This window comes from Chrysemys picta, chromosome 1 (genome assembly GCF_011386835.1).
Source record: "Chrysemys picta bellii isolate R12L10 chromosome 1, ASM1138683v2, whole genome shotgun sequence".
Taxonomy (NCBI): Eukaryota; Metazoa; Chordata; order Testudines; family Emydidae; genus Chrysemys; species Chrysemys picta.
This window is the reverse complement of record NC_088791.1, coordinates 29,709,847-29,728,000: the sequence shown is the minus strand read 5'-3', so window position 1 is coordinate 29,728,000 and position 18,154 is coordinate 29,709,847. Positions and strand designations below refer to the sequence as shown.

The 18,154-nt window shown below is 49.5% G+C and overlaps 1 long non-coding RNA gene across 1 annotated transcript; it reads right to left on the bottom strand.

Moving 5' to 3' along the window:
- Positions 1 to 2,348: 2,348 nt before the first annotated feature.
- On the bottom strand, positions 2,349 to 16,645 carry LOC122173583 (uncharacterized). Its single transcript, XR_010591770.1, has 5 exons — positions 16,055 to 16,645; positions 4,668 to 4,770; positions 3,713 to 3,769; positions 3,478 to 3,580; positions 2,349 to 2,444 (listed from the first exon to the last, which is right to left on the bottom strand). It is a non-coding gene; the product is annotated as an uncharacterized LOC122173583 (long non-coding RNA).
- Between the last annotated feature and the right edge of the window lie 1,509 nt (positions 16,646 to 18,154).

The following is an 18,154-nucleotide window of genomic DNA, read 5'->3' as shown; positions in this document are numbered from 1 at the left end:
CACCTATAAATGAATGATTTTATTGATTTCCCATGGACCACTGTTATGCATTTGGCAGAAGCTATAAAACAGATTATTAAGGGACAATCATTGTGCCCCTGTGTCTGTGCACTTCTTGGCCAGCACACAGGCAGAAAAGGTCTAAGGGCCGCACAGACTGAAGGAAGAGAGGGAGATGGTTTAGAAAGGTCCTAGTTGTGGATGGGACAGGTGTAGAAAACATAGTTGATCGTCTAAAGTTAGTAACAGCTATCTTTTGTTCCCTGGAAGATTACACAGCTGGAGTGCTTCTCGTGTTAGCAGTAGAAATGGTAGTAACATCATCAATCATCATCATCTTCATTATTGTAGTGCCTAGGACCAAGCACCCCATTGTACTAGCTGCTGTACAAACACGGAACAAAGACAGTTTCTGCCCCAAAGAGCGTACAGTCTAAGTACAAGTCAAGAGACCACAGATTAATACATTCAGGCCAATGGGGAAGTACAACAAAACAACAAGACAATATTGGTCAGCATGATAGTCTGTGGTCTCAGTGCACCAGCAGCCTAGCCACTGTCAAGTTTTTTGTAGGCATCAAGGCAAAAGAGAGTTTTAAGGAGGGATTTGAAGGAGGATAATAAGATAGTTTTGCAGATGTTTACAGGGAGCTACTCCCAAGTGTGAAGGGGAGCATGGGAGAAAGCATGAAGGTGCCCACTTGAAAATTTAACATAGCCTGGGAAAGGTCTTGAAGGTGAGGACAAGTAACTTATGTTTGATATGATAGAGAAAGGGGAGTAGAGCAGGGATACAAAAAGAGGGCTGGAATGGTCAGCACGATGGAGAAGGAAAAGGATCTTTGCAGCAGCACTCTGAATGGATATGAGCAGGGTAAGTTTGCTTTCATCAAGGCCAGGGAGAGAAGAATATAGCAACAATCAAAATGAGAGATGATGAGAACTCGGACAAAGTTGTAGCTGTGTGGATGGACAGTAAAGGCCTTATCTTAGAGATGCTATGCAGAAAGACTGCAAGACTTAGACATAGCCTGGATGTGAGGACCTAGAGAGAGTTCTGAGTCAAAGATATTGCCCAAATTACAGGCCTGAGTGACAGGCAGGATGGTGGCACTGTCCACAGTGATTGAGAAAGGAGGACTGGGGAGAGCTAGGGGAGAAGATTAAGAGCTCTGTTTTAGCCATGTTGAGCTTGACCTGATGGCTAGACATCCACAAGGAGATATCAGAGACACAATCTGATATTTTAGTTTGGACAGAAGGAGATAGATCTGGAGTCAAGAGGTAAATCTGTGAGTTGTCAGCACAGGAGTGGTAGTTGAATTTTTGTTTGCTGATGAGATTACCTAGAGAGAAAGTGTAGAAACAGAAGAGAAGAGGACCAAGGCTAGAGACCTCAGGAACCCACACAGAAAGTTGGAGAGGGAATGAGCAGGAACCTCTGAAGGACATGCAGAGGGAGCAATTAGAGAAGAATTAGGAGAGGACAGAGTCCTAGAAGCCAATGGAGGACAAGATTTCAAGAAGAGCTGAAGGAGGATGAGCATAGAACACTAGTTCTGAGCTTTGGCTGAGGTCATTAGAGACTTTGGTGCAAGCAGTTCAGTGGAGTGCAAGGACAAGAAGCTGGATTGGAGCCGGTTTAGGATGGAACTGGAGGAGAGGTACTCCAAACAGTATGTTCAATGAGGTTAGAGATGAAGTGGTGTGTGTGTGTGTGTGTGTGTGTGTGTAGGTTTATGTTTCTGTGTGACAGAAAATATGTTCTGTCCCCTCATCCTGAATATGACAGAGTGGTTTGTCCATGTATAAAAATTTGATCTGAACTAGAGCTCCTCTAACTTTCCAGAGAAAGGCCTGTATTTTTCGTGTCAAAGATCTCAACTCCCAATCTAACTGCATCTCCTTGGTACAATATGTTTATAGGTGGCATATCTGAGCTATGAATTCACCATGAATTCAGACCAGACAAGCATTGTATCACTTACATAACACAGGTAAAACAAACAGTTATACTGTTATGTACCACAAGAGTCAAAAGTTCAGGTTTAAATATTAACATGGCAATTTTCAGCAGTAATGCACAGTCACTGCAAAGCAAAAGTGCTCTCTAACTTCAAATCGCCTGCAGCTTTAGGGCCATCTTAAAATGTCAGCTTTCTCATGCAACCATTATAAAGTTTTATTTTCTATTTATTAGCAAAGTATAGTTTTGGAAAGAAACAGGGTATTTAGGAATTTGCAAGCAGAAAATCTAGCCTCAGATGGTCCCCACTAAGAAATTTACATTTGTTTGTGTGTTTTTGCATTATTGAATTGTTGTTATTAGCGGACTGTATCATACACACCCTATTTCTGCATTTGGATCTCCTCTCCTGTGTACAGAGGGAACCCTTCTTTGTCCATTCCCAGTCTTTAAGGAGCCCTCCTCGGTGGCCAGGGGTCTGCTCAAAGATGGGGGAGAAGAGAGAGTTTGCATAGGCTGGGGGAGAAGCAGATGAGCTGGAGGCGGGACCGAAGGGGATATATATCATCCCTCTTCCAGCCCTGGGAGTCTGTAATAGCTTTGCCTCTGATCCCCCAGGGAGACTGAGAATGGGTGCCAGAGATGGGGGGTCTGAACGGCCATTTCCCCACCACCATTTTTAAATGGGGAGGCCATGCCTTCCACTTTTCAGAACCCTGAACTTGGCAGGGTTGCAACAAGGACAGGGGGAAACAAGGGCCTCAAACTTCTCCCACCTTTGCCCCTGAGCAGAATTGGGTGGCATGAGGGCAGATCCCCCTCCTGCTGGCACCTGATGCTTGGGTTCACAATGCCACTCAAATTTGGCCAGTTTTGTTTGCTTTCTCCCCTCCACACACACCCCTTTTGCAGTCCTTCCAGCACCCATGAGACAGGGAGGGCAGAAGAACTGCCTGGAATTTTGGATTCAATGGCTCTCTGCAGGCAGGAAACTAAGGTGGTTGGAGGAATTCCAGAGGACAGAGCCAAAGTGTGGGTACAGGGCAGCCACTTAGATTGCCCTGGCCTTCCATGGCTCCCACCCCTATAAACACCAACAGTTAGATCCCTTCTAGCTAAGTGGGGAAATTATGATACCCTGTATGCTGGCCTCCATTGGTTGTGGGAGAGGAACTCCACCCTATCCCCATCCCTCCGCACCCATCCCCTCCAACAGCGAGAGAGTACTGGGCCCCCAGTGTCCACTTCCATTGCATGCCCAGACCCATGCTACAGGTAGCCTGCACAGGGTTGCTAAGTTTTATTTTAATCCCCGCATAAGCACAGAGCCCAAGTTGCAATGCAGCCTTGTATGTTTATATTTATTGTCTCATCTCACACCATCCTCATAAGCTTTCTACAAGTTCCTTCCCCATAATCCCCCAATACCTCTAACTGCTTTCTGCTTGTATCACCCATTCTTTTGTGTCTCTCAGCTCAGCTGCTTCTTCATGTTAGTGAAACAGTTTTACCTTTGCTTTCCTTTTAAATATGTCCTTTCATTCTTCTCTGTATCATCCCAACAATCTCCAGCCATTCTTGGTATCAAGTATCTCTCAGTACAGTGGGACATCTCTTAAGCAACCATCCAAAGAACAAGCAAAAATCAGTTGCCTGAGAGAATTTCATCTTTAACAAAAAAGGAAAGGAAATTGTTCCAAAAACCTTGGGGTTACTTTAAGGAAATCACCTAAATCAGGGGAGTACCTGTTGAAAGTGATCCTCTGAGCAGGTCAATCCACAAAATGGCAGGACCCAGATCATCTGGAAGAGTAATCAGTTTCAAGGGGGACTCTCCATAATATTAGGTCCAACACATTTAAAAGCACATTTATTATTTATTTATTATGCCTGTTCATTAGGAACCTGATCCTGAGAGGTGCTGCAGTCAATGGGAGCTGCAGGGACTCAGCATCCCTCAGGATCAGGCCCTCAGGTGATCCACTGTGTCTATGCCTCCATGGCAGAGAAAGCATGCTAAACACCTCATCCAATGTCCACTGAAGTCAACAGAAAGACTCTTCTTGTCCTTAGTGGGCCCTGGATCAGTCCCTAGTAAATAAAGGGCTGAATTTGCTAGAAAAGTGGGATGATTTAACAGGATAAAGGACCACAGATGTGCTGCTCTTCCAGGCATATCACAGACCACAGGACAGCCACTCAGTCAGGATTTCTACTGACAATGACACGTGACTGTATCCAGCTGATGTTTTACAAGGGTGCTTGAAGCTGTGATTTTGCTTTGGGTCCATCCCTAGAAATAAACAACAACGCCCTTTCAGGGACTCTTGGAACCAATGGTTAGTCAATAGTTCAGAGTTAATTACCTTTTGGCCACAAAAGCAGTTAATAAAAAGAACACATAATTGGAAGGCATGAACTATCTGACAAAACCAGTGTAGCTTAGAAAGCTATAAATGCTTTTATAATCATGAATAAAAAAGAGCACGTGGAAACAATGACTCTTAACAATGCACAACTGTAATTGACTAACACTTTTATGGGAGATTTCACTGACAAGTCATACAAAGGACAGGAAATCCATTCATATCTCTGTCTCACATGTAGCATGCAATCCAGACTCTTTCACTTTATAATATTGTTTCAGAATTTCATGCTGTATCTTTAAACATCAAAAGTGCACAATTTTATAGGTACATACCATAGATACTGGCTTTCCATACCAAGCTTGATTTTGGACACGCGTTCTTCTAACTTCCTCCAAGCAAACACTTTCTGCAGCTACATTTTTCTTGTGTGGTCTCCTGACAGAAAATGAATGTTTGTTTTATTTTCTAACCTTTATTTGGAACATCATGTTATAAAAATGCCTCCATCCGTAGACTTCACATTAGTTTAATTAGTTTTTCCACAGTGAGGCCTAGAGTCTTTGTGGGTGTATTTTAAAAGCTAGATAATTCCATTTGGAGATATTATGTACAAATATTTGAGGAGCCCACAGGGTCACTTGCAAAGCATTTAAATTTCACAGGCTCCCTGGTGGGACTGACTCAGGTCTTAGCAATTCTAAAGGATCAGAGAGACCCGCCAGGTCTAAGTTGCTGGTGGAGTTTAAATGTTCCACAGGAACCGAAAGAGCGTCTCATGATACAAGCCTTCTGGTCCTACAGAATTTATAAATTCCACATGATCACATAGTGGCTCTCTGGACACTGGGCATAAGGCTATGAAATGCTTCTGAATACTTTCCAGTATCTGGCCGCCAGCAGCACAATCAGAATCTGAACTGTGCTGTCATTGGCTCTTGACTACAGCTGCATGCTCAAGGGCGGCTCCAGGCACCAGCGTAGCAAGCGCATGCCTGGAGCGGTAAGCCACGGGAGAGTGGCCTACCAGTCGTCGTGAGGGCAGCAGTCAGGCTGCCTTCGGCGGCATGCCAGAAGGAGGACCGCCAGTCCCGCAGCTTTGGTGGCAATTCGGCGGCGGGTACACCGAAGGCGCGGGACCGGCAGACCTCCCACAGGCATGCCGCCGAATCCCCGTTACCAGCAGACCTCCCGCAGGCATGCCATCAAAGGCTGCCTCACTGCCGTGCTTGGGGCGGCAAAATACATAGAGCCGCCCCTGTGCACGCTCTTATTCTCTTCATTTGGAGGTTGGAATGGCAGCATTGGAGTTTAACTGCCTTTCTCAGGGGATCATGGTGTATATACCAACTGCTCCCTAGTCCCACAGCCTCCTCTGCCCTGATGTTCCTTCACAATATCTGTGGATAACACATAAAGAGTGTGTATACAAGTATCCTTGGTTACATGAGCAGGAAGCTTAGCTGTACTCCCCTTCTTTTGCCTCTCCAGTCCCCAGGCCTCTTTGTAGAGACCTCCCCCCAAGTCTTTTCCTAGCCTTGGTCTCTGGGCTCAAACTGCTCTTGCCTTTCAAGCCGGATATACACAACCCTCCCTGCTGCGGCAGTGCTTGACTCCAGGTAGGTTTCCTCAGCCTACCATCATCCTGGTTCTAACATAGGAAAGCCTCCCCAGACTGAGCTAAGTGCTCTTCTTTATAATCCTCAGCAGGTGGGGCCTCTGGGCTGGGGCAAGGGGTTGTGGTGCGGGGGTGGGGAGTGAGGGCTCCGGCTGGGGGTGAGGGCTCTGGGGTGGGGCTGGGGATGAGGGGTTGGGGATGGAGCAGGGTGCTCCGGGCTGGGACTGAGGGGTTTGGAGGGTGGGAGGGGGATCAGGGTAGCAGCAGGGAGTTGGGGTGCAGGAGGGGGTCAGGGGTGCAGGCTCCGGGCGGCACCTACCTCAAGTGGCTCCCAGAAGCAGCGGCATGTACCCCCTCCGGCTCCTACACGGAGGTGCAGCCAGGTGGCTCTGCATGCTGCCCTGTCCACAGGTGCTGCCTCTGCAGCTCCCATTGGTCATAGTTCCCAGCCAATGGGAACTTCAGGGGTGGCGCTTGGGGCAGGGGCAGCGTGCGGAACCCCGTGGCTGCCCGTACGCATAGGAGCTGGAAGGGGGACATGTCTCTGCTTCTGGGAGCCGCGCAGAGCGGGGCAAGTCCCCAACCCCATTCAGCAGACGCTCGAGGGCCGGATGCAGCCCCGGGCCATAGTTTGCCCACCCCTGCTCTAAGTACCATTATTGACTCAGTAGGAAGTATGTCAGCTATTGAGAAATAACATTTTCCACAGCAGCTGATTTTCCTTGGGTGTCTTTCATCGCAGAACTGATTAGACCTTATCTTGTTTTGCTAGTGATATCAGACACAATTACAATCTACGGTGGTTTGGCCAGGAACATGGGAATTGAAATGTCAGATCTGATCAGTGGTATATCTGGTGCAGTATACCATCCCTGGCAGTGGCCAGTACTTTAGAGAGGGTGCAACAAACCCCCAGATTGGACAATTTTGTAATAGCATCAGAGAAGTTTTTCCCTAACCTCAAGAGGTTATCAGTTGGCTTATGTCCTGCAGCGTGAGGGTTTATCTCCTTATACATTTTTATTTTCACTAGTATAATTGCAGACATTTTTATCATTCATGTTGTACCGAAAGGTGCTATTGCCTGCCAGCCCGTGACTCTTGGATCCAAAGACAATCACAGACCTCATTAAAGCCAATGGCCACGCCAACTGCCCTCTTTCAGGCTTAAAAGAAGGCGCAATCAAGCTCCGTCATATAGTAAAAAACAGCTAGAGGATGTGGGGTGAGCATCCAAAGCACTAGCCTACAGGGCAGGGTAGAGCTAAGCTGTGTGGAGTGAGGGGTGTCCTGGTTGCAACGGCAGGAATATCAGTAGCATGCTGTATGATTTGGAGGGAGAAAGACAAGAGGAGTTGTGAATGTGACCCGAAGGGGAAGCAGAGAGACAGAGCTTCTTGGGCACAGAGCTTGCTGGAGTAGCAGACTTGGGGGTTTCTGAGCAATGAAGCTGCCTGCTGCTGTTTGTTTCTACTGTGTTCAGAGAGACAGGACATTGGGAACTTTCTTTGCAAGTAAACAAGAGTATGCTAAAACTATATCTGACTTGTGTCATTAATTTGTTGTCATAACAGAAACAATCCTAGCCCCAAATTCTGGCTAGCCACGTAAGCCAAAGGTCCAAAAATATAATGGTCTAATCCATTTTAGTATCCTCCTGAGTTCTTTGCCTGCATACCTTTTGGAACTGAATTTTATTTAAAAAAAAAACTATTTCTTTTCATCAAATTTAAATTTGTTACTTTTTAATTTCATTGGATGTCACTTTGCTCTTTTATTACTGGAAAGGGTACACAGGACCAATGAAATGAACTGCTTTGTACCATTCATTATGTCTCTCTCTCTCATATTCCCTTATTGATCTCCTAAACCAGTTCTAATAATTTCTATCTGTCCTCCAATGGAAGCGTTTCCACATCTCTAGTCATTTTCATAGCTCTGAACTGGAACTTTTTCATTTCTGCTGTCTTTATTAGTTGGGGGTGATCAGAACTGATTACAACCCTAGTGAACAGTATCAGGGGGTAGCCGTGTTAGTCTGTATCTACAAAAACAACAAGGAGTCTGGTGGCACCTTAAAGACTAACAGATTTATTTGGGCATAAGCTTTCGTGAGTAAAAACCTCACTTCTTCGGATGCACCCTAGTGAAGTTATACTACTGATTTATATAATGGTATTATAATTTTTTCTATATTATTCTGAAAACAATCAGACAAAATGAATGGCTGAGTGACTACATCAGTATACAGTAGAATTTTTCAGCATCATGAGATGTCTCTAATTCTGTGTATTTCTAATGACCAAGACAAGCATATTAACTTCCATTAATCACCAACTCAGCCCTTGGACTTTTCCCTTATCTTCCTCTATTCACATTTATGGTGAAAGACATTTTATCAGAAAGATAAAACAATACAATACAGGTTCTCACCTGTTTTTTTCTGGTAGTATCTTGAGAAACTGGTCTTAGATTGATATCTGACTGTTACAATGAAATTCAGTATTATGCAGAAATATTAACCACTGAAATGGTTCATGTCACAAGCAGAATATTCTGCATTATTTCTATTTTACCTTTAAGTAAGATAACAAATAACAATAGATCAATCAATATAAACATTCAAGGAATTTCTTCCAGTAGTTACTGAAATGTAGAGAAACCCTAGTTAGTGTTTCTGGCTTCGAACAGTGCCAAATATAATATACATTGAAATGTACACTTCTAAGTACAAATTTACTGTGACCTTAGTATCTTAATAAAAAATCCAAGCAACATGATGATCTTTCTTTATAATTTTATAAAAAATACGTTTTTAAGTGAAAACGGAGCTTGTGAGAAGTGAGAGATTATCAGCCACAGAGAGATCCTGATAATCCACTGAAAAAATATATTGGTGGTTTCTGTGAAGTGGATTTCTGCCCAGTGGGGACTGGGAGCTCATTTCACCACAGCTGCAAAAATGTTTAAGATGGGAAGGTTATCTGCTAGCAAACAATATAAATATTCTTGGAAGCAGAGAGCAAAAGATGAAATACTCCATATCCCATTATAATGTGGTGTGCGCAAATCCCAGGAGAAGAGCTGGCTATTAGTAGAGATGAATCCAGGTCAAATATGCAAATCCATAGCTGATTTCAAACACTCCAAAGTTTGGGGATGGAGCGTGTTGAGATCCAGAGTTTGGTTTGGGCCATTATAAAGATAAGGGACATTTGCAATTGATTTGCCCTGTCATTAGCACTTAGTAAATAATCTGCTGATGATACACAAGAAAGCATAGAATCTACCTCCTTCTTAGATGTGTTGCCTCCGCAGTGCTAGGGGGTAAAGGTAATAATACCTTGGCCATGTCTACACTATAAACTTTGCTCCATGAAGGTTACATCAGAATATAGTCTCTGAAATTTGTATTGCTCAGGTACATACATACTAGGCTGCTTGCGTTGGTGCTGCATGTACTTACCAGGAGTGTTTATGCTGATGCAAAGTGTGGTGCACTGCAGGCAGGTATTGCAATGGACCACGTGCCACCATCTGGTGCAATGCCTTTTGGGAAATTTCCCACAACATGTTGGGGGATAGAAATGACTCACCCAGGGGTCTATGAGAGTTAGGGATCAAGTTCCCAGCATGTAATGTTCTCCATCCCATAATGTCATCCCTATCCCATAATTTTTATGCCATTTTTAAAAAATCCCACAAACCTGCACAGGACTTTTTGGTGTCTGTCCTCTCTGAGAGAAGCAAAGTCCACACAGCTCTGCACTATTCTCATGAATGATGCAAATGCAGGATGCACAACTCTCCAGTATATGCAGAGCTGCAGGAAGAACCACAACAGTGGGGGACATAAGGATTTCTTGGAGGACCCCTTGTTAAGGTATGTAGCAAAAAACAATTCAAGCTTGTTGGTGGCTTTCATGAAGCAGCTGCAAATGGTGGAGTGCTGCTTTTGTGCCCAAGATATAAGCCCTGGCTGGTGGGATCACGTAGTAATACAGGTTTAGGACAATGAGCCTTTGCTGCAGAACTTTTGGATGTGAAAGGCCACATTCCTGGGTCTGTGTACCAAGCCCACCCCAGAGCTCCAGTGCAGGAACACCAGAATGAGAACTGCATTGACAGAGGAGAAGCAAGTGGTGATCACACTTTGGAAAGTTGCAACACTGGATTGCTACCGGTCAGTGGGAAATCATTTCAGAGTTGGAAAATCCATAGTGGGGGCAGTTCTCATGCAAGTGTGTAGGGCCATTAATCATCTCCTGTTATGCAGGACTATGACGCTCAGCAATGTGCAGGACATAGTGGATGGATGTGTAGCAATGGGGTCAGGGTCGGCTCTAACTTTTTTGCCGCCCCTAGCAGCAAAAAAAAGCGCCGCCCCGCCGTAACACCCCCGCCCCAGCGCTGCCCCACCCCGCCGAAACACCCCCCACCGAGTGCCGTGCCGCCGAACAGCCCCTGCCCCCCGCCGCTGCCGAACAACCCCCACCTCCCGCTGTGCTGCTGAACCCCCCGCACGGAGCGCCGCCGAACACCCCCCGCCGAGCACCGCACTGCCAACCTCCCCCCCCCCCAGCACCTTGCTGCCAAACACCCCCGCCCCACGCGGAGCGCCGCGCCACCGAACCCCCCTGAGCACCGCCGAAACCCCCGCAGAGCGCCGTGCTGCTGAAACCACCCCCACACAGAGCACCGCCTCCCGCTGCGCTGCTGAACCCCCCGCGCGCCGAACACCCCCCGCCGAGCGCCGCATTGCCGAACACTCCCGCCCCCCGTGGAGCGCCGCACCGCCGAACCCCCCTGAGCGCCGCGCTGCTGAACAGCCCCACCCCCCGCGGAGCACCGCGCTGCCAAAACCACCCCCACACAGAGCACCGCCAAACACACCCCGCCGAGAGCTGCGCTGCCAAAACCCCTGCCGAGTTCCATGCCGCCAAACATCCCCGAGCGCCACGGTGCCGAACACCAATACCCCCCGCCGAGCGCCACGCTGCTGAACACCCCTGCCACCCATGGAGCGCTGTGCTGCCGAACCCCCCCGAGCGCCGCGCTGCCAAATACCCCCGCCCCCTGCGGAGCGCCGTGCCGACGAACCCACCCCCCTTGGAGCACCACACTGCTAACGCCCCCCCCCCATGCGGAGCGCCACCGAAACCCCTGCAGAGCACCGCGCTGCTGAAACCACCCCCGTGCAGAGCACTGCCAAACACTCCCCGCCTCCCACTGCACTGCTGAACCCCCCACGCGGAGCACCACCGAACACCCCCCGCTGAGCGCCGCGCTGCCAAATACCTCCGCTCCCTGCAGAGTGCCGCGCCACCGAACCTCCCCTGAGCGCCGCGCTGCTGAACACCCCCGCCCCCCGCGGAGTGCCGCACCGCCGAACCCCCCCCCCGAGCGCCGCGCTGCTGAACACCTCCGCCCCCCATGGAGCGCCACACTGCTGAAGTCCCCCCCCCCCACGCGGAGCGCCGCCGAAACCCCCGCGGAGGGCCGCGCTGCCGAAACCACCCCCACGCAGAGCACCGCCAAACACACCCTGCCGAGCGCCGCGCTGCCGAAACCCCCGCCGAGTGCCGTGCTGCCGAACATCCCCGAGTGCGGCGCTGCCAAACACCCCCCCCCGCCTCCTAGGAGTGCCGCGCTGCCGAAACCCCCCCCCCCCCCCCGTGCGGAGCACCGCCAAACACCCCCCACCGAACGCTGCACCGCCGGAACCCCACCCCCCCGCCAAGCTCCACGCCGCGCTGCCCCCTGCCACCCGAAGATTGGCCGCCCCTTACCAGGTGCCGCCCCAAGCACGTGCTTGGTTGGCTGGTGCCTGGAGCCGGCCCTGAATGGGGTTCCCAAACTGTGTGTGGCAATAGGCCACGCACATATCCCTATTTTGGCATCATCCCACACCAGGGTTGCTTCACTGTTATCAATGTGGGCTGCTCAGGGAAGGTGCATGATGCTTGCAACTTTAAGAACAGGACTGTTCAGAAAGCTGCAAGCAGGGACATTCATTCTTGACCAGTGGATTACCACTGGCGATGTTGAAATGCCAATAGTGATTCTGGAGGATCCAGCCTATCCCTTGCCTCCTCGCTGTTTATGGCAGGGACCTGTGCCTTGGGCTACTCCAAAGAATCTGCGGGGCGGAGGGGTTGGAAGGCTTCATGCAGCTCTTTGTAAAAGCGGCAGGTCTGCAGCTCAGCCCAGATCTGTTGTTGGCCTCCCTGGCCTTGCGGTATCCCTGGGAAGTTCCTTCATTTTCACACAGAACTGCTGCTGATCCCTGTTGTACCCCTTCGCCTGAATCCCCTGTGCAATCTGTTTGCAGATGTTTAGTGTCTATGGCTGGTCCATAGCTGTGCTTGCACAGCTCCTCCCCCCACAGGTTCAGGAGAGCCAATAGCTCCTGTCTACTCCAGGCAGGAGGTTGTCTAGTGAGTGGAGCCTGCATGGTCGGTGGGACAGTTGCACACAAAAGTGAGCTTCCAGGTGAGCTCGCCAAGCTGGGAAATCAGGAAAAGGCATTTCAAAAACACATGTGCGGGGGGGGGGGGGGGGGGGGTGTTAAAGGGTAGGGGTGGCTTCTGTCTCCATGACCTCTGAACAATGTAGCTAAAAATGGGATCAGGGTCACTTTTGCAGGGAATGAGCCATTGTGGGACAGCTGCTGGAGGACTATTAGTGTTGACATAGGTCATGCAGTGGCTACCCTGGCATTGCGTCAACCTCAACAGTCAAGACTCTACACTGTTTGGGGAGGTGGTTTTATTGCATTGTTGTAACGGGGCACTGACCTCAACCAGAGACATATTTGAGTGTAGAAACATGCACACATAGGTAAACACCAGGCAACTTACATGGACCTACCTTTGTAGGGTAGACCAGGCCTTACTTTAGTCACCAAATTGAATAGTTACGAGACTGGAAACTGATCTGCTCAGTAAGGAAGTGCCATTTTTACATAGTCGCTTTTCAAAATAAAATTGTACCTTAAAGCTATACGCCTTGTCTAATATGAGTCTTTTGCACATAAATTGCACAGTTTGAGAGTGAGTGGCTTACACTTGTGACTGTTCTGAAGGGCAGTAGATTCAGTATGTGTAACCCAAACAAGGGATCAAAGGTCACTGGGCACGCTAGAGAAGAGTTTACAATCTGGTTTCTTGAGAGTTTAGCTGGGTGAACCAATTCTACCAGACAGACAGTAACATTGTTCTGTGAAGTAAAAAAAACAGCCGGTTTCATTTTGCACATTCTGCAAAATGAGCAGAAACTGAATTAGAAAGCCAAGAGTTGATAAGAGTCCTAGTGAAATATTGGCAAATATGTTCATAGAATATAAAAGTTAGTTAAGGGCCATCTTTGATATAATTCACTTGGCTTAAGGAACAACATGGGCTAAAGTAGCTGTAGATATGCAGTATTATACAGCCCCTACTGTTTGTGGATAGTGCACCGTAGGTAGCCCATGGGCACATGAAAGTGTGATTATTAGGAGACATGATGGCAAGTCTGCACTCAGACAAGGTACACGTGAGTCTGTTATTTATTTACTGTATGGTATTTTTGTAGTGGCTTTAAAGGTATTTGCATAAGCAAGCATCATTGTACCTGATTGCATCAGTGTGCCTTTAAGATAGGATCAATAAGGAGCTGCTCAGAGCGTGCTAAGCAAATAAACAGAACCCACTCCTTTCTGCAGCTCGACAGCCAGATGCATTTCATCTGTCTATTTCTGGACTATTTACAATTATTGCTTATTTTGTGGCAGCCTCTTTATTTTCTAGACTAGTCAAATAAATGTTGCTTTTATTTAACATACATGAAATTAGACCTAAGGGCCAGATTTTTAAGGTATTTTGGCACCTAAAGCTACAGACGCCTAGTGTGATTTTCAAAAACTCTCAGGAAACTCAACTCCCATTTATTTCAGTGGGAATTAGGCACCTAACAACTTTTGAAAATCCCACTTGGTGCCTATCTGTATCTTTATGTGCCTAGATACCTTTACAAATCTGGCACATAGTGACTTAAATTGTTGGACGCCTCAGAGAGAGAGAGGAAGCTGACTAGCCATAAGAGAGGTGCAAACAGGGATTAGGTAATGGTGTGAGAATTCTGTCAAGGTGAAAAGGGCTTGTGATTCCCTTCCTCAGTGGTGCTGCAAGGAACCTGCATGGCTCAAAGTGGATAGAGGAGAGCCAAATAACAGAAGTGTGCTAGGCCCAAGTTCCAGGTGCCTGTTACAAACAGCTAACAAGGATGCTAGTATAGATACCAAGGGTCAGGTTCAAAAGAGAGTAAATTACACCTTTTTCTGCCATCCTTGCCAGCAGGGCTGGATTAACTTTTTGTGGGCCCGGCGCCAAACATATTTGTGGGCAGGGCCGGCTCCAGGCACCAGCGTGGCAAGCAGGTGCCTGGGGCGGCCAATGAAGAGGGGGGCGGCACATCCGGCTGTTCGGGCGATGGGGCCGTCACTCCCTCTTGGAGTCAAAGACCGGCTGCTGAATTGCCACCTGTAGAATGAAGTGGCGGTAGAGCTGCCGCCGATCGCGGCTTTTTTTTTTTTTTTTGGTGTTGCTGGGGCGGCAAAAATGCTAGAGCCTGCCCTGTTTGTGGGCCCCCCTGGGAATGATTGTAAAAGGGGCCGGGGGTAAAAGCACAGTGGGGCAGGAGCTAGAGTTGTTCTCTGGAGCAAGGGAGGGGCCAGGGGGTAAACAGCAAGCGCAGCAGGGCTGGGGAGGGGGTAAACAGGATCCCCCCCCCCACCCTTGCCCACATAGAGTGGGTACCTACCTGGTTCTAGCCCATTCTCTTTGTCTGTCTCTGCACTGAGCTGCCCCTCCTCCCACAGTAGCAGGACAGGTTCTCTTCCAGCCTTCTGGGTGAGTGTTGGAGTGGGAGGAGCAGAGGCTAATGTGGTTACTCCTATAACCGGACATTTAGTTTCCAGTCAGCACTGCTAACCGGACACTCAGATCCCCTTTTCTACTGGTGTTTCCAGTCTAAAACTGGATACCTGGCAACAGGGTTGCCAGAAAAGCCTGAGGCGGGGAGAGGGGCAAGCAATCATTTTTAAAAGTAAGAGGGCTTATTATAAATTTTTAAAAATGAATACAGTGGAGGCACATCTTACGCGGGGGGTTAGGTTCTAAGGTCAGCACGTAAGAGGAAAATTGCGTATAGTGAAAATTACCATAAAGCACAGTACACACTAGAACAGGGGTCCTCAACCTACGGCACGCGTGCCAAAGGTGGCACACGAGCTGATTTTTTTTTTTAATGGCAGGCTGCGGGTCCCAGCCACCGCTGAGCCTGCTGTCAGCCTGGGGTTCCATTCACTCAGCTGCCAGCCGGGGGTCCCAGCCGGCGACTCCGCTCAGCCTCCTGCCGTTCACCCAGGCTGGCAGGAGGCTGAGCGGGGCCGGTGGCCGAGACCCTGGCTGGCAGGGGGCCGGCAGCCAGAACCCCAGATCGTCAGTGGGCTGAGCAGGGCCGGCGGCCGGGACCCCGGCTGGCAGGTGCCGGCCACTGCTGGCCCTGCTCAGCCCGCTGCTGGCTGAGTGAACAGAACCCGGCAGCAGACTCAGCGGCGGCCAGGACCCACAGCCTGCCATTAAAAAAAAATCGGCTTGCGTGCCACCTTTGGCATGCGTGCCGTAGGTTGAGGACCCCAGTTCTAATGTATGCTGTACTTTATGGTAATTTTCACTATACGCGATTTTCCTCTTACGCGGTGACTTTAGAACCTAATCCCCATGTAAGATGTGACTCCACTGTAGTGTAAAATAAAATTGGGGGGCACCACTTTTTGGCACCCCTAAATCTTGGTGCCCTAGGCAGTCACCTAGTTCGCCTAGTGGTTACACTGGCCCTGACAGTATCTCCAGCCCAGGTGACGTGACAGCCAGTGGTGGATTTAGAGTTAGTGGGGCCCCCCCAGCCCTGTGCTCAGCTTCATTTTTGGGGCTCCTCCTGGGGACCCAGCCAAGAAAAAGAACATTCTCTCTTATCTCCGCCCACCCCCATTTTTCATTCTTTTTTTCTTCATCCTCCTCCTATAAGTAATAGCAAGTAAATGAAAATAAAGTGAGGTACCTTGATTGTTCTGGTAGTCTAGCTTATTTTTCCACAGACCACTTGAAAATCACGGAGGGTCTTGACGGACCACTTAATGATCTTTCCAAATATTGTAAAAAAATGTTCGGGTGTGGGGTCTGGCCAGGAGCTAGGGCGAGGGAGGGGGCTCAGGGTTGGGGCAGGAGGCTGAGGTGTGGAGCACTCACGTGGGGCAGCTCCTGTTTGGTTCTCAGGATGGGGGTGGGGCTGTGGGGGGGTGCAGGAGTCAGGGCAGGGGGCTGGGGGTGTGTGAAGGGATGCAGGTTTCAGGGCAGGGGCTGGGGGGCATGAGGGGAGGATGCAGGAGTCAGGGCTGGGGAGGTGTGAGGGGAGTGCAGGGGTCAGGACAGGGGGCTGGATGTGTGTGAGGGGGTGCAGGGGCTGGGTGTGTGTGTGGGAGTGCAGGAGTCAGGGCAGGGGGCTTGGGGTATGTGAGGGGGTGCAGGGGGCTGGGGGTTTGTGAGGGGGTGCAGTGGTCAGTGTGGGCAGAGGGCTGGGAGTGTGGGCTGGGGTCGTGGGAGTGCTCACGCTGGGGGCTGGAGGGGGTATGCCTCAATTCCAGCCCCTTCCTTCCCCAAGGCCTCACCCCTGCCTCCTCTCCCCACTCCTGCCGGTAAGCAGCTGATCCAGCTGATTGGCGGCAGGGAGCGGGGGAGGGAATGTAGCACGCTGGGGAAAGAGGCAGGGGAGGAGCCAGGCTGCTGCCGGCAGAGGCTGCCTCGGAGCCGCAGCAGCCGGCAGCATCAAGCTTCTCTGACCCCACAGGAGAGAGTGGGGGGAGGACAAGAGCGGGACGGGGCCCCTTTCAACCGTGGGAGTGGCGCCATTGTAAATCCGGTATTGCTTGCCAGAAGGGTGATTCGCACTGAGGGAGGACCTGCAGTGACACCACTATCACTATCTCTGGAAGTTTCAGTCAAGTGGAAGCAGTATTTTGGGATAATCCAGAAGCCCTGCCTATGAAAGAAGCTGCTAAGGAGAAAATGCAGATCTGTGTGTAACTCTGGGGGTGGTGTTCTGTCCCATCTAGTGGCACCGAGACCACTTGGAGAGAGAGAGATTGAGTCTGCTCTACAGCCTTAGCTAACAGCCAGTTGGCTTTTGGCTCATGCCCTAAACTCCAGAGGTCCCAGGTTCAATCCCACCCACTGACGGCCGGGGTCTGTCGGCGCTACATGTGCGTTCCATAGTCACCTTGGCCACATGGCCTTCAGGGGCTGTGATAACTTCTCTCGATCCCTCCCCCAAAGAGGGTGATTGCAGCAAGTTTCTCTGCCCACCATCTCTCACCCTGTCTGCCGGCCCTCAGCTGGTAACTAGGCCTGCTGAAGCCAGCACATCCTCATGTGGCTGAAGTCTTCTCTTTTTTGCTTTGGCTTTATTGTACATGTGAGATGTGCGAGAGATGATGGGTTTCTTTGTTCTTCCAGGAGCGTGATCAGAAGCCACAGGGCTGGGTCCACATTAATGGAGAAAAGTTAATAGAATTATCAATGAAAACACAATGGGAACAAAAATGATTGACTGAAAGCAGCCAGCTCCAGCAATGCAATGGAAATATTCCTGCTAACAATTGAAGACATTCATATTTTCTACACAATATGAGCAAGCTGCTGTATCCAAGTATGTGTGATGTGACAGGTCAGAGCCTTTGCTGGAGGTTGTGCAGCGTCTCCCCCCAGCCCTGCTTATATCTCGGAGTGCATTATCTCTCCCACATCCCCACTCCATGCTAGACAAACCCATCATTAAAGGGATATCCTTGGAGCAGCTGTTGGAGGAGTTTCCCTGACAGTGTGACTTGTACGGAGCAGTGCTGCCAAGGAGCCAGAGGGATGCTGCAGCAGGCGCTGGGGTACAGGGCCCAAGGGTGATAGCCCTAGCCTCTTGCAGATCCCACAGAGTCTGCCTAGATTCTGGGCTATCTGTGGCTGTTGGGACCAAAGCCACTGGCTATTCCTCAGGGGTGCAAACCCTGCCCCTTAGATGAACCAATCCAAGGAAAGCTCTGCCAGGGGAATGCTGTGAAGTTTTACACCCCAGAGCCCTCCCTTCCAACCATTTCCAGGGGTGAGGCAA